The sequence below is a fragment of the Anoplopoma fimbria genome, unplaced genomic scaffold (assembly GCF_027596085.1).
Source record: "Anoplopoma fimbria isolate UVic2021 breed Golden Eagle Sablefish unplaced genomic scaffold, Afim_UVic_2022 Un_contig_8850_pilon_pilon, whole genome shotgun sequence".
In the NCBI taxonomy this organism is placed as follows: domain Eukaryota; kingdom Metazoa; phylum Chordata; class Actinopteri; order Perciformes; family Anoplopomatidae; genus Anoplopoma; species Anoplopoma fimbria.
The window spans coordinates 1-12,566 of record NW_026553456.1 but is presented as its reverse complement, the minus strand read 5'-3'; the positions used below and the strand labels follow the sequence as shown (position 1 = coordinate 12,566).

Here is a 12,566-nt window from a genome sequence, read left to right as displayed (position 1 = left end):
CTTTAACAGGTTGTTACCTTATCTAGCAGTTTGTGTGTTTCTGAACCTTAGTCTTAGTAGTCTTGGTAGTAGTAGTCTTAGTAGTAGTCTTAGTAGTCGTAGTCTTGGTAGTCTTAGTAGTCTTAGTAGTCTTAGTAGTCTTAGTCTTGGTAGTCTTAGTAGTCTTAGTAGTCTTAGTAGTCTTAGTAGTCTTGGTAGTCTTAGTAGTCTTAGTCTTGGTCTTAGTAGTCTTAGTAGTCTTGGTAGTAGTAGTCTTGGTAGTCTTAGTAGTCTTGGTAGTCTTGGTAGTCTTAGTAGTCTTAGTAGTCGTAGTAGGAAGCTGTGAAGATGTTTGTATGAGCGGTTCTCCAGAAAGCTGAAACACCACAGACCCAACATTTAGCTCTGAACAGTCATGTGACGATGTCATGTGATCAGTAGCACTGCACTAGGATTGTTATATTTCATATATTAGAATGTTAATACTGATGGATCAATGCACATGTCCCGTTCACTGGAGCTCATGAAGTTCTTTACTTCAGTCCAGTGGTTCCCAACATAGGGTTGGGCCCCTCCAAAGGGTCACCAGATAAATCTGAAGGGTCCTGACATGATTATTGGAAGAGAGAAGAAGAAACACACAATATTTATCTTGCACTTTTCTCTAATGTTTGATTTTTAGAGACATAATGGAACATTTGGTCTCTTTGGGACTGGAAAAGTTATTTGAAGAAATTAAGTTTAGTTTTGTTTAGTTTTTTAATATCAAGTCTTTAAATTAAAGTTACTACAGCTGTCAGTTGTAGTGAAGTGAAATACTCGAGTAAAGTACAAGAACCTCTAAACTGGACTTGGATACAGTACTTGAATAACACCACTAGCGTTTCATGCAGTCACTAAGAGTTTGTCAGTCTAACAGAAAAGCAGTGCGTCAACAAGCAGATGTTCCTTCTGTTGTCTTGAAGACGACAGCGCTTCTATAAGTGAAGAGAGATAGAACTTTAAAGAACCGTGTGTCTGAAGGCCGTGACCTTAACTCTGAGTGGATGGAGTGTGATTGTTATTTGAACAGAATCAGCAGCTCTCGGTGGATTCTGTTACCTTTGGACGGAGCAGTGCTCGTTGTTTCCCCGTTTCCAGTCTTTATGCTAAGCTAAGCTAACCAGCTGCTGGTTTTAGCTTCATTAGTTGTTGTAAGTTAGCATCTGTCCATGCTGAGATGCTTTTCATTCATAAACATTATACACAGACTAGATGGATACTTCACATGTGTTCAATGAATCCACAGCGTGTCAGAGTTGTCTTCTGGTTTATTGTGGTTAGGAAACGTCTCACTGCAGTAAAATATATGAATCTAACAATCACACAACCTGAGAGCCCCAAATCATTCAGAACACTGGATTACATTTGATTTGAAAGCAGAGTTATTGAGTCCGTTATGGATATAAGTGGCTGTTAAATATTGATTTCACACAGTAAAGCATCAAATCACATGTAGATGAAGCAGAGTTCACATCCAGCTGTGACACACCACAGTCCAGACTAAACCTGAGATCAGGTTTTAGACCAGCTGAGTATCAGAGTCCAGATCATGAGAGAATCAGGTGGTGAGCCGGTCCAGCAGGGGGCAGCACTGTCCGGGTGCTGAGCTGAAAACATGAAGCGGGTTGAAGCAGCTGCTGCTTTCATTCCATCTGACCAACAGCAGGACCAGGACCAGGACCAGGACCAGGCTCAGTTACTGGGAACCAGAATCCGTCCTGGTTTAAAGAACAGAACAGACGGGGGGGGGGGGGGGACATGAACATGAATGTTATTTTAGAGAAACAGCAGACAGGTTTCAGAGAGAGATACACTTCTTCCAGACTCTGAGGGTCCTGGTCTGTCCTCCTCTGAGTCTGGACTAAACTAAACCATGTTCTGACCTCTGGCCTTCCTCTTGTAGTAGATGAATCCAGCCAGAGATAAGGTCAGACCCAGGATCAGTCCTGACGCTCCGATGGCGATCTTGTTTCTCTCAGACTCGGGCATGGACGGGTCTGAGGACAGACAGGTAGACAGGTTAAGAGACAGGTAGACAGGTTAGACTCAGGAGACAGGTTAAGAGACAGGTTAAGAGACAGACAGGTAGACAGGTTAAGAGACAGGAAGACAGGTGAGACAGGTTAAAGACAGACAGAGTAGACAGGTTAAGACAGACAGGTAGACAGGTTACAGGTAGACAGGTTAGCAGAGGGTTAAGAGACAGACAGAGACAGGTTAGCAGAGAGACAGGTTAAGAGACAGGTAGACAGGTTAGCAGGTAGACAGAGACAGAGGGTTAAGAGACAGGTAGACAGGTGACAGAGTTAAGAGACAGGTAGACAGGTTAGCAGAGAGACAGGTAGACAGGTTAGCAGAGAGACAGGTTAAAGGACAGGTAGACAGGTTAAGAGACAGGTAGACAGGTTAGCAGAGAAGAGACAGGTAGACAGGTTAGCAGAGACAGGTAGACAGGTTAGCAGAGAGACAGGTAGACAGGTTAGACAGGTTAAGAGACAGGTAGACAGGTTAGCAGAGAGACAGGTGAAGAGACAGGAAGACAGGTGAGCAGACAGACAGACAGTATTTACCCCAGTCAGTAACCAGAGGTTTACTCAGACTCATGTGCTCCACCACACAGGAGATCTTCTCTCCAGACCTGCTGACACACAAACCAACTCATCAGCGTTACACCCTGAACCTGGACCTGGACCTAACTGGACCTGGACCTAACTGGACCTGGACCTAACTGGACCTGGACCTGGACCTGGACCTGGACCTGGACCTAACTGGACCTGGACCTACTGGACCTGGACCTGGACCTACTGGACCTGGACCTGGACCTGGACCTGGACTGGACCTGGACCTGGACCTGGACCTGGACCTGGACCTAACTGGACCTGGACCTACTGGACCTGGACCTGGACCTGGACCTGGACCTACTGGACCCTAACTGGACCTACCTGGACCTGGACCTACTGGACTGGACCTGGACCTGGACCTAACTGGACCTGGACCTGGACCTGGACCTGGACCTGGACCTGGACCTGGACCTGGACCTGGGACCTGGACCTAACTGGACCTGGACTGGACCTCTGCCTGGACCTAACTGGACCTGGAAGTGACCTACTGGACCTAACTGGACCTGGACCTACTGGACCTGGACCTACTGGACCTGGACCTACTGGAGCCATTTGGGTGGACCACCTGGGCTTGTACTCCAGGTGAGAGTGGACCTGGTCCAGTCCCCGTCTGCCAGCTCATCGGTGGAAGTGACCCCGGCGGTCTCCGGCTCTCCGTCTCGGAGCCATCTCACTATGATCTTCTGAGGGTAGAAGTCAAGACGCTGCAGACCAGCATGGACGAATCTTTACCACCAGGGGGCGTCACCGAGTGCAGTCTGACGTAGGGCGGAGCTGCAACACACGTTATGATGATGGTGAGTATTGATACTATTGATCATATTAAGAGTCTTATTAAGAGTTCTTAATGATTCTCTTTCATTTCTCAGTAGTTTGATACAAAGTTCTCGTTGTTCCTTCAGGACTGGGAGTCATGGTAACAAGCAGAGCAGCAAACTGGTCCAGCTGGTCTGAGTTCAGGTCTTCAGTCTTCAGCTGATAAATGTTGAGTTTCTATTTATTCTGTTCTGTTTCTGACCACTGATTAAAACCAGACTTTATTATTTAATCTGATTAAAACCAGACTTTATTATTTATTCTGATTAAAACCAGACTTTATTATTTATTCTGATTAAAACTTTATTATTTATTCTGATTAAAACCAGACTTTATTATTTATTCTGATTAAAACCAGACTTTATTATTTATTCTGATTAAAACCAGACTTTATTATTTATTCTGATTAAAACCAGACTTTATTTATTTAATCTGATTAAAACCAGACTTTATTATTTATTCTGATTAAAACCAGACTTTATTATTTATTCTGATTAAAACCAGACTTTATTTATTTAATCTGATTAAAACCAGACTTTATTATTTAATCTGATTAAAACCAGACTTTATTATTTATTCTGATTAAAACCAGACTTTATTATTTAGTCTGATTAAAACCAGACTTTATTATTTATTCTGATTAAAACCAGACTTTATTATTTATTCTGATTAAAACCAGACTTTATTATTTATTTAATTAAAACTTTATTATTTATTCTGATTAAAACCAGACTTTATTATTTATTTTAAAACCAGACTTTATTATTTATTTAATGATTAAAACCAGACTTTATTTATTTAATCTGATTAAAACCAGACTTTATTTATTTAGTCTGATTAAAACCAGACTTTATTTATTTAATCTGATTTTAAATTAAACTTTATTTTTATTTAAATCTTTATTATTTATTCTGATTAAAACCAGACTTTATTTATTTAATCTGATTAAAGCCAGACTTTATTATTTAATCTGATTAAAACCAGACTTTATTTATTTAATCTGATTAAAACCAGACTTTATTATTTAGTCTGATTAAAACCAGACTTTATTATTTAGTTTTAAAACCAGACTTTATTATTGATTTAATCTGATTAAAACCAGACTTTATTATTTAATCTGATTAAAACTAGACTTTATTTATTTAGTCTGATTAAAACCAGACTTTATTTATTTAGTTTAAAACCAGACTTTATTTATTTATTTAATCTGATTAAAACCAGACTTTATTCATTTAGTCTGATTAAAACCAGACTTTATTATTTAGTCTGATTAAAACCAGACTTTATTTATTTAGTCTGATTAAAACCAGACTTTATTCATTTAGTCTGATTAAAACCAGACTTTAATTTAATTAAAACCAGACTTTATTATTTATTCTGATTAAAACCAGACTTTAACATTTTTAATTAAATGAGCAGCAGGTGGAGACATAAACACAAATATATAATCTATGTATGATATCTGTCGTTTTACATTAAAGTTAAATTGCTACATTTATGTAAATAGATTCATCAGATTTACATAATATGTTGATGTGATGACGTCACAGTTTAAATAAAGAAACTTAAAATAAGTTTAAGGGTTGATCAAGAACTGAAACATTAAAAGAACATCATTGATTAGGTATTAGTATTAGTATCAGTTGTAGTAGCTGAGCTTCACCACCAGGTGGAGACAGAGACGTTTGAGAGAATATGTCTGATTTATTAATTTATATAATGTTTGAACAACTTCATTTAAATCTAAGGATTCAAATCTACTGTGTGAAGATGAAATAATTCTTATTAATGATGATAATAAAAACGAGATTAGTAAGTCATGATAATAATAATATAATAATAATAATAATAATAATAATAATAATATTAATAATATTAATATTGATAATACTAATAATAACATATTACTAATTATAATAATAATAGTATAATAATAACAATAATGATAATAATAATAATGTCACTCAAACTCACCTGACTTAGTCAGAGCAGCGTCGTAGTCATCTGAATGTTGTGTACACAGTATCTCTCCTTCTGAGCCTTCCTCCGAGCCAGTATTGAAGGATCATTGTTCCAGGCAGCAGCGTTCTTTCTCAGTGAATCCTTTCACACTCTGCTGAACCTGAGTACTGAAGTTGATCATGAGAATAGTGTCCAGTGTCTTTAGGATCAGAGTTAAAGACTTCACTCCACTCAGTGAATCCATGAATCCATCTGAAGAAGAACAAAGCTCAGTGAACCTGGATCACTGATCACTCCAATCTTGATCACTGTGATCATAAGACTGATGTGATCAATCATGATCAGTGTATTGATCAGTGATCAGTGTAAAGACACAACGTAGTGATCAGTGTAGTGATCAGTGTAGTGATCAAACTCAGTGATCAGTGTAGTGATGATCATCCATCAGTGATCAGTGTAGTGATCAGATCACAAATCAGTGAGACTGATCAGTGATCAGTGATCAGTGTATTGATCAGTGATCTATCACTGATCACTGATCAGTGATCAGTGTAGTGATCAGTGTACTGATCAGATCACTAGTGATCAGTGATCAGTGTATTGATCAGTGATCAGTGTATTGATCAGTGATCAGTGATCAGTGTATTGATCAGTGATCAGTGTATTGATCAGATCAGTGATCAGTGATCATGTATTGATCAGTGATCAGTGTGATCAGTGATCAGTGTAGTGATCAGTGATCAGTGTATCAGTGATCAGTGATCAGTGTAGTGATCAGTGTATCAGTGATCAGTGTATCAGTGATCAGTGTGTGATCAGTGTCAGTGTGATCAGTGATCAGTGTAGTGATCAGTGATCAGTGTAGTGATCCTACCTGCAGCGTGGAGGCCGATGAAGAGGAGGGAGAAGAGGAGAAAGGATGAAGCCATGTTCCTCTGTTGACCTGACAAACACTCACAAAGTCTCAGTGAGAGCTGCTGTTAAAAGCAGAGGACAGATCACATGACCCACATCGTCATCATCATCACCTGTTACCAGGCAGACAATCAGAGCAAAGTCTGCTGCTGGAGCTCAAACACACAGTCAGGAGGTTATAGGTTATATCCTTATGATTAGTCTTATTAATAACACTATATATTATTATTATTAATAACACTATACATGTTAGCATTATTATTATTATTATTAATAACACTATACATGTTAGCATTATTATTATTATTATTATTATTATTATTATTAAACACTATACATGTTAGCATTATTATTATTATTATTATTATTATTATTATTATTATTATTATTATTATTATTAACACTATACATGTTAGCATTATTATTATTATTATTATTATTATTATTATTATAACACTATACATGTTAGCATTATTATTATATATTGTTATTATTATTATTATTATTATGATTGTTATTATTATTATTATTATTTAATTATTATTAATACTATACATGTTAGCATTATTATTATTATTATTATTATTATTATTATTATTAACACTATACATGTTAGCATTATAATTATTATTATTATTATTATTATTAACACATTTATTTTAGTAGAAAATGTTCAGAATGTTTTATGCTGTTTATTTGTTTGTGTTGCGTGTGTGTTAGTGTGTGTGCTTTAATTTGCAGAATTGAAAATATAAAATCATAACATTTGCTTGATAAATAATATCACAAGGAGTGCACTGGGCTCATTTGACTAGCCTCCACATATATAATATGAAACAATCACAATACTATAACGAATACTAAAATAATATACATTATGCTATGAAGTATGGTTGAAAAAGCATTTTTACAAGATTTTTATAACAACAATACATTATAAATAATGAAAACAATTAAAAATATGCGAGATGTGAATGATTGTGTGTGTGTGTGTGTGTGTGTGTGTGTGTGTGTGTGTGTGCTGTGAGTGTGAGTGAGTGTGAACTGTGTGCTAGTGTGATGTGTGTGTGAAACCAAAGAGCTGGTGGTGTGTGTGTGTGTGTGAACCAGTGTGTCCAGGCAGGACATGTGAGTGTGTGTGTGTGTGACTGTGTGTGTGTGAACAATGTGTAATCATTCAAATTCACTGTGTGTGTGTGAGAGCAGACTGTATGTGTGTGTGTGTGTTGTGTGCTGGAGTGTGTGTGTGTGTGAGTGTGTGTCAGCCATTGTTTGCAGTGTGTGGAGCAGTGTGTGTGTGAGAGTGTGTGTGTGTGTGTGTGGGTGTCCACTGGTGTGAGTGTGAGTGTGGTGTGTGTGTGCTCCCTGATTTGTGTGTGAGTGTGACTGGCTGCTTCACTGTGGTGAAGGAGAGGTACTGCAGTGTGTGTGTGTGAGAGTGTGAGTGTGTGTGTTCTGTGTGTGCCCTGTGGTGAAGGAGAGGTACTGAGTCCTGTGTGTGGTGTGAAGTGTGAGTGTGTGCAGGTGCACATTTGTGTGCGTGTGAGAATAAGGTACTGGGTTTGATTTGCTGAATGTCTGGCTACAACAACTACAGATAAAAATACAAACTGAAACAAGGAACTACATAACACACTACTACACTAATACATATAATACATATAATACATATAATACATATAATACATATAATACATATAATAAGGAAAGTAATTACAAAACAGGGGTAAGGTTGTCTTTTAAGCATATTTTGAAACTTTTTATAGGCGAAGTGTAAAAAGCCATTCCATAATCTGGTTCCCCAAATCTTATCGATAACTGACCTGTGAAGTAAATCATTTATGAGGATGAAGATCTGAAGATGACGAGTTGAGTCAGAATGAACCTGTGAAGTTGCTTTAAAGAAGGTCTTGAAATGTTCAGGAATATTTCACTTCACCCAAAAATATTGATGTCATGAATAGTAAAATCTGAAGTTTCTGAAACAGAGGAGCAGATGAGATGTGACTCTAATACACTAACACACTAACAACTACCATAATACACTAACATTCACTTTATATCTTATAAATATATCTTATTATGTAAAGAGACAAAGAGCTCTGAACCCTGCCTGGCTGGTTAAAGAGGTCCAGCACAAATCCTCACAGCAGAACGCTAATACCTCCAGCAGAAAGCTCCTCCAGCAGAAAGCTCCTCCAGCAGAAAGCTCCTCCAGCAGAAAGCTCCTCCAGCAGAAAGCTCCTCCAGCAGAAAGCTCCTCCAGCAGAAAGCTCCTCCAGTCTCTCAGTTTGTGTTGAGATCTTCATCCTCTCTGTTGCAGCTCTGAACATTCAGATGAATATTCTGAGAGTCTGTTATATAATAAATAAGAAATAAATCACTTAAAGACATTTCAGGGTTTTCTCACTTTATTTCTCACAGGAAATGAAAAGGTTTAACTCCACCAGAGATGACATCACTGCTTCATGAAGATCTGATTGGCTGCTTTGAAACAACGACTGAGCTCAACTTTATGAAAGAAGCCGTTTGTGATTATTATAAAGATACAGAAGTCATAACTGTGATCGGCCAATCAGAGGAGAGCTAGCTGATCAACTCTACACATGTGACCTTTATTTCAAAATAAGACACGCTGATTTAAAGACAGATTCATTCAATAATAAGAACAAGAAGAGAAGAATCAGAGTTATGAGGAAGACAGAACAACATGATGAGTCATCAGGATCACAGGATCATCAACCAATCAGCTGCACTCGTTTCCTTTGATGAGGAAGAAGGTTCCAGCAGCAACACACTAGGAGGCCGACAGTGAGACCGACTCCACAGACTAACACAGCAGGTCCAACGCTGGGCGGAATCACCTCCACATCTGGAGACAATAAAACACAGAATACACTTAGCTCCACCTGCACATCTGGAGAGGTTAGGCTCCACCTACACTAACACATCTGGAGAACACACTAACTCCACCTCCACATCTGGAGAGGTTACACTCCACCTCCACATCTGGAGAGGTTAATACACTACTACACTAATACACTCCACACTACTGGACTAATACACTTACACTCCACCTCCACATCTGGAGAGGTTAAGCTCCACCTCCACATCTGGAGACAACACACCACCTCCACATCTGGAGACAGAACTGAGCTTTGTTTGTTGTGAAGATGTTAATAAAGGTTTAACTCACCCCAGAACCTGGTCAGCGGCTGGTCCAGGGCCAGATGTTTCACCGTACAGCCGTAGATGTCTCCCAGCTGTGGGATGAACTCCAGTGAGGAGAACTGGTTGTAGGTTCCGTCTTTGTTGATGAAGGGAACGTTGGTTCTGCTTCCTTCAGTGACGTTCTGCTGGTTCTTGGTCCAGGAGAACATCACAGGAGCAGGATAGAAACCAGTCACATGACAGATGAGGGTGTTCTTCTCTCCCGGTTCTGTCTTCTCGTCTCTGTGTAGATCATCGGACTGGAAGGAGGATCTGAACAGAACACAGCTCTTATGAAAGATGAATATGATGAATGGTTAGTTTGATGAGTGAAACGCTCTCCTTCTGATTATTATTATGAGTCATTCCAACATCTGGCTGTTTGCTTGTTGTTCAGACTGTCAGCAGACAGACAGCGTGGCTCACTGAGGAGAAGAGAGTCGATCTAAGAATCAGGATGGAGTCGGTCAGTTGTTGTTGTTCTTAGAGGAACGCTGGCTTCTTGTTCTTTAATCAACAATAAATATTAAAATCTAAGTTTTGTCTGAAGTGTAAAGAAAATAAATCAAATATCAGCAGCTTTGAATGAGCACATGAAAGCTAATCAATAAAGTGATTTCATGAAGCTGCTGTTATTTACTTTTTATGTTCAATAAAGTTTATTTTATTGACAACAGGAAGTCAGACGTTAAGAGTTTAAACAGCTGAAGACACAAATAATAAATAAACAAGTGTTAGTGTTTACCTCGTTCCAGTGGGAAGTCCTTGAATTGTTTACAGAACACAGCAGGTTCTGTTTGCAGATCTCTACATTAGCCACAGCAGCTTCATAAGCTCCTTCTACATAAGTCATATGATCTATGAAACTGGGCTGAGGTTCGACTCCTGTCTTGTGTTTGAAGTCACCTCCACATCACTTCACCATCCAGACCGTTTGTTGTGACATGAACTCTCCATCAGAGTCTGAACAGCCAAGAACAGCAATGTCCTCATGTGGGATGAACTCCAGTGAAGAGTTGAAGGTTCCTGAAGAAAAACACAAGGTTCATCTTCAGAGAACATCAGGATAGACAGATGTTTGTTTTCTGTTGTTCATCATCGGACTGACTGTTGGAACACAGCTTTATGAAAGATGAATATGATGACTGTTTTGTTGTTCAGATTATTATTAAATTCAAACTGACTGTTTGTTTGTTGTTCAGACTGTTAGTAAACAAACTGACTGACTGACTGTTTGTTGTTCAGACTGTTAGAATCAGGATGGAGTGGTCAGTTGTTGTTGTTCTTAGAGGAACTGACAATAAATATTAACTGTTTTGTCTGAAGTGTTGAGTTTAATGAGACATGTAGTGATTTCATGACTGCTGTTATTTACTTTTATGTTCAATACTTTATTTTACCGACGTTAAGAGTTTAAACAGCTGAAGACACAAAGGACACCAGAGAGTGGGAAGTCCTTGACTTGTTTACGTGCTGTTTTCAGGTTCTGTTTGCAGATCCACCATCACCTTCATCTTCACCATCCAGACATGAACTCTCCATGAGTCTGAACAGCCAAGAACAGCAATGTCATAAACAAGAATCAATCACTGTTCATCTTCACTCTTTGTTTTGTTGTTCAGACTGAAAACAAACTGACTGAGACTCCAAACTGACTGTTTGTTGTTCTGTTAGTAAACAAACTGACTGACTGACAGACTGTTAGAAACAAACGGACTCTGACTAGTTGAGTAGTGAGACCTGCTGAGACACAGAGGACACCAGACGAAGACCACCATCACCTTCATCTTCATCATCTTCATCAGTAGACCTGAACCAGACTGGGACTCTGTAGACCTGAACCAGACTGAGACTCTGTAGACCTGTAGACCTGTAGACCTGAACCAGACTGAGACTCTGTAGACCTGAACCAGACTGAGACCAGACTGAACCAGACTGAGAGACTCTGTAGACCTGAACCAGACTGAGACTCTCCTGTGAGACTCTGAACCAGACTGAGACTCTGTAGACCTGTAGACCTGAACCAGACTGGGACTCTGTAGACCTGTAGACCTGAACCAGACTGGGACTCTGTAGACCTGAACCAGACTGAGACTCTGTAGACCTGTAGACCTGAACCAGACTGGAGACTCTGTAGACCTGAACCAGACTGAGGAGGACTGACTGGATCTCCAGCAGCAGTGGATCTCTTACAAACTGAACCTCCAATCAGAGAGCAGAGTTGGTGTGATGTCATGAGTTGCCAGGTAAAGGAAGGCAGCTGCTCACATGAACTTTAATACACAGACATGAGGACAGCTGGAGACGACCCAATCAATAATCAATACTGCATTCATGGAGGCTTTTCAAAATAAAGCTGATTGATAAATGTGAGATTTTTTATAATATTGGGTTTTCAAAATAAGATCTTTAAATTCAGACGTTGTTTCTTCAACATTTCAGATTTTACTGGATGATTATTGTTAATAAATGAAAACAAAAGATCAAAATAGTTTATAAAAATAAGTTAATGTATTGTTTAATTTTCAGTTTGTTAAAGTTAAGTTTAGTCCAGAAGTCTAGAATGTAAAAACGTTCTACTGATATGTATCATAAAGTCTTTATGAAGAAGAAGAGCAATGACTTCATGAATTGATTGATGAAGAGTTTAAATACATTAAACACATTAAATACATTAAACACATTAAATACATTAAACACATTAAATACATTAAATACATTAAACACATTAAACACATTAAACACATTTAATACATTAAACACATTAAACACATTAAATACATTAAATACATTAAATACATTAAACACATTAAATACATTAAATACATTAAATACATTAAACACATTAAATACATTAAACACATTAAATACATTAAATACATTAAATACATTAAACACATTAAACACATTAAATACATTAAACACATTAAATACATTAAATACATTAAACACATTAAATACATTAAATACATTAAACACATTAAACACATTAAATACATTAAATACATTAAATACATTAAA

At 38.0% G+C, this 12,566-nt stretch overlaps 2 long non-coding RNA genes and 2 pseudogenes across 2 annotated transcripts; 1 reads left to right on the top strand and 3 right to left on the bottom strand.

Annotated features, from left to right (window-relative positions):
- Positions 1 to 1,271: 1,271 nt before the first annotated feature.
- LOC129116546 (H-2 class II histocompatibility antigen, E-Q beta chain-like) lies at positions 1,272 to 6,373 on the bottom strand (annotated as a pseudogene).
- Positions 1,955 to 2,359, top strand: LOC129116547 (uncharacterized). The gene is made up of 2 exons (XR_008533575.1): positions 1,955 to 2,040; positions 2,238 to 2,359. It is a non-coding gene; the product is annotated as an uncharacterized LOC129116547 (long non-coding RNA).
- Positions 6,374 to 8,728: 2,355 nt separating the features above from the next.
- On the bottom strand, positions 8,729 to 11,347 carry LOC129116548 (H-2 class II histocompatibility antigen, A-Q alpha chain-like; annotated as a pseudogene).
- A 24-nt stretch (positions 11,348 to 11,371) lies between these two features.
- On the bottom strand, positions 11,372 to 11,689 carry LOC129116549 (uncharacterized). Its single transcript, XR_008533576.1, has 3 exons — positions 11,556 to 11,689; positions 11,499 to 11,516; positions 11,372 to 11,415 (listed from the first exon to the last, which is right to left on the bottom strand). It is a non-coding gene; the product is annotated as an uncharacterized LOC129116549 (long non-coding RNA).
- Between the last annotated feature and the right edge of the window lie 877 nt (positions 11,690 to 12,566).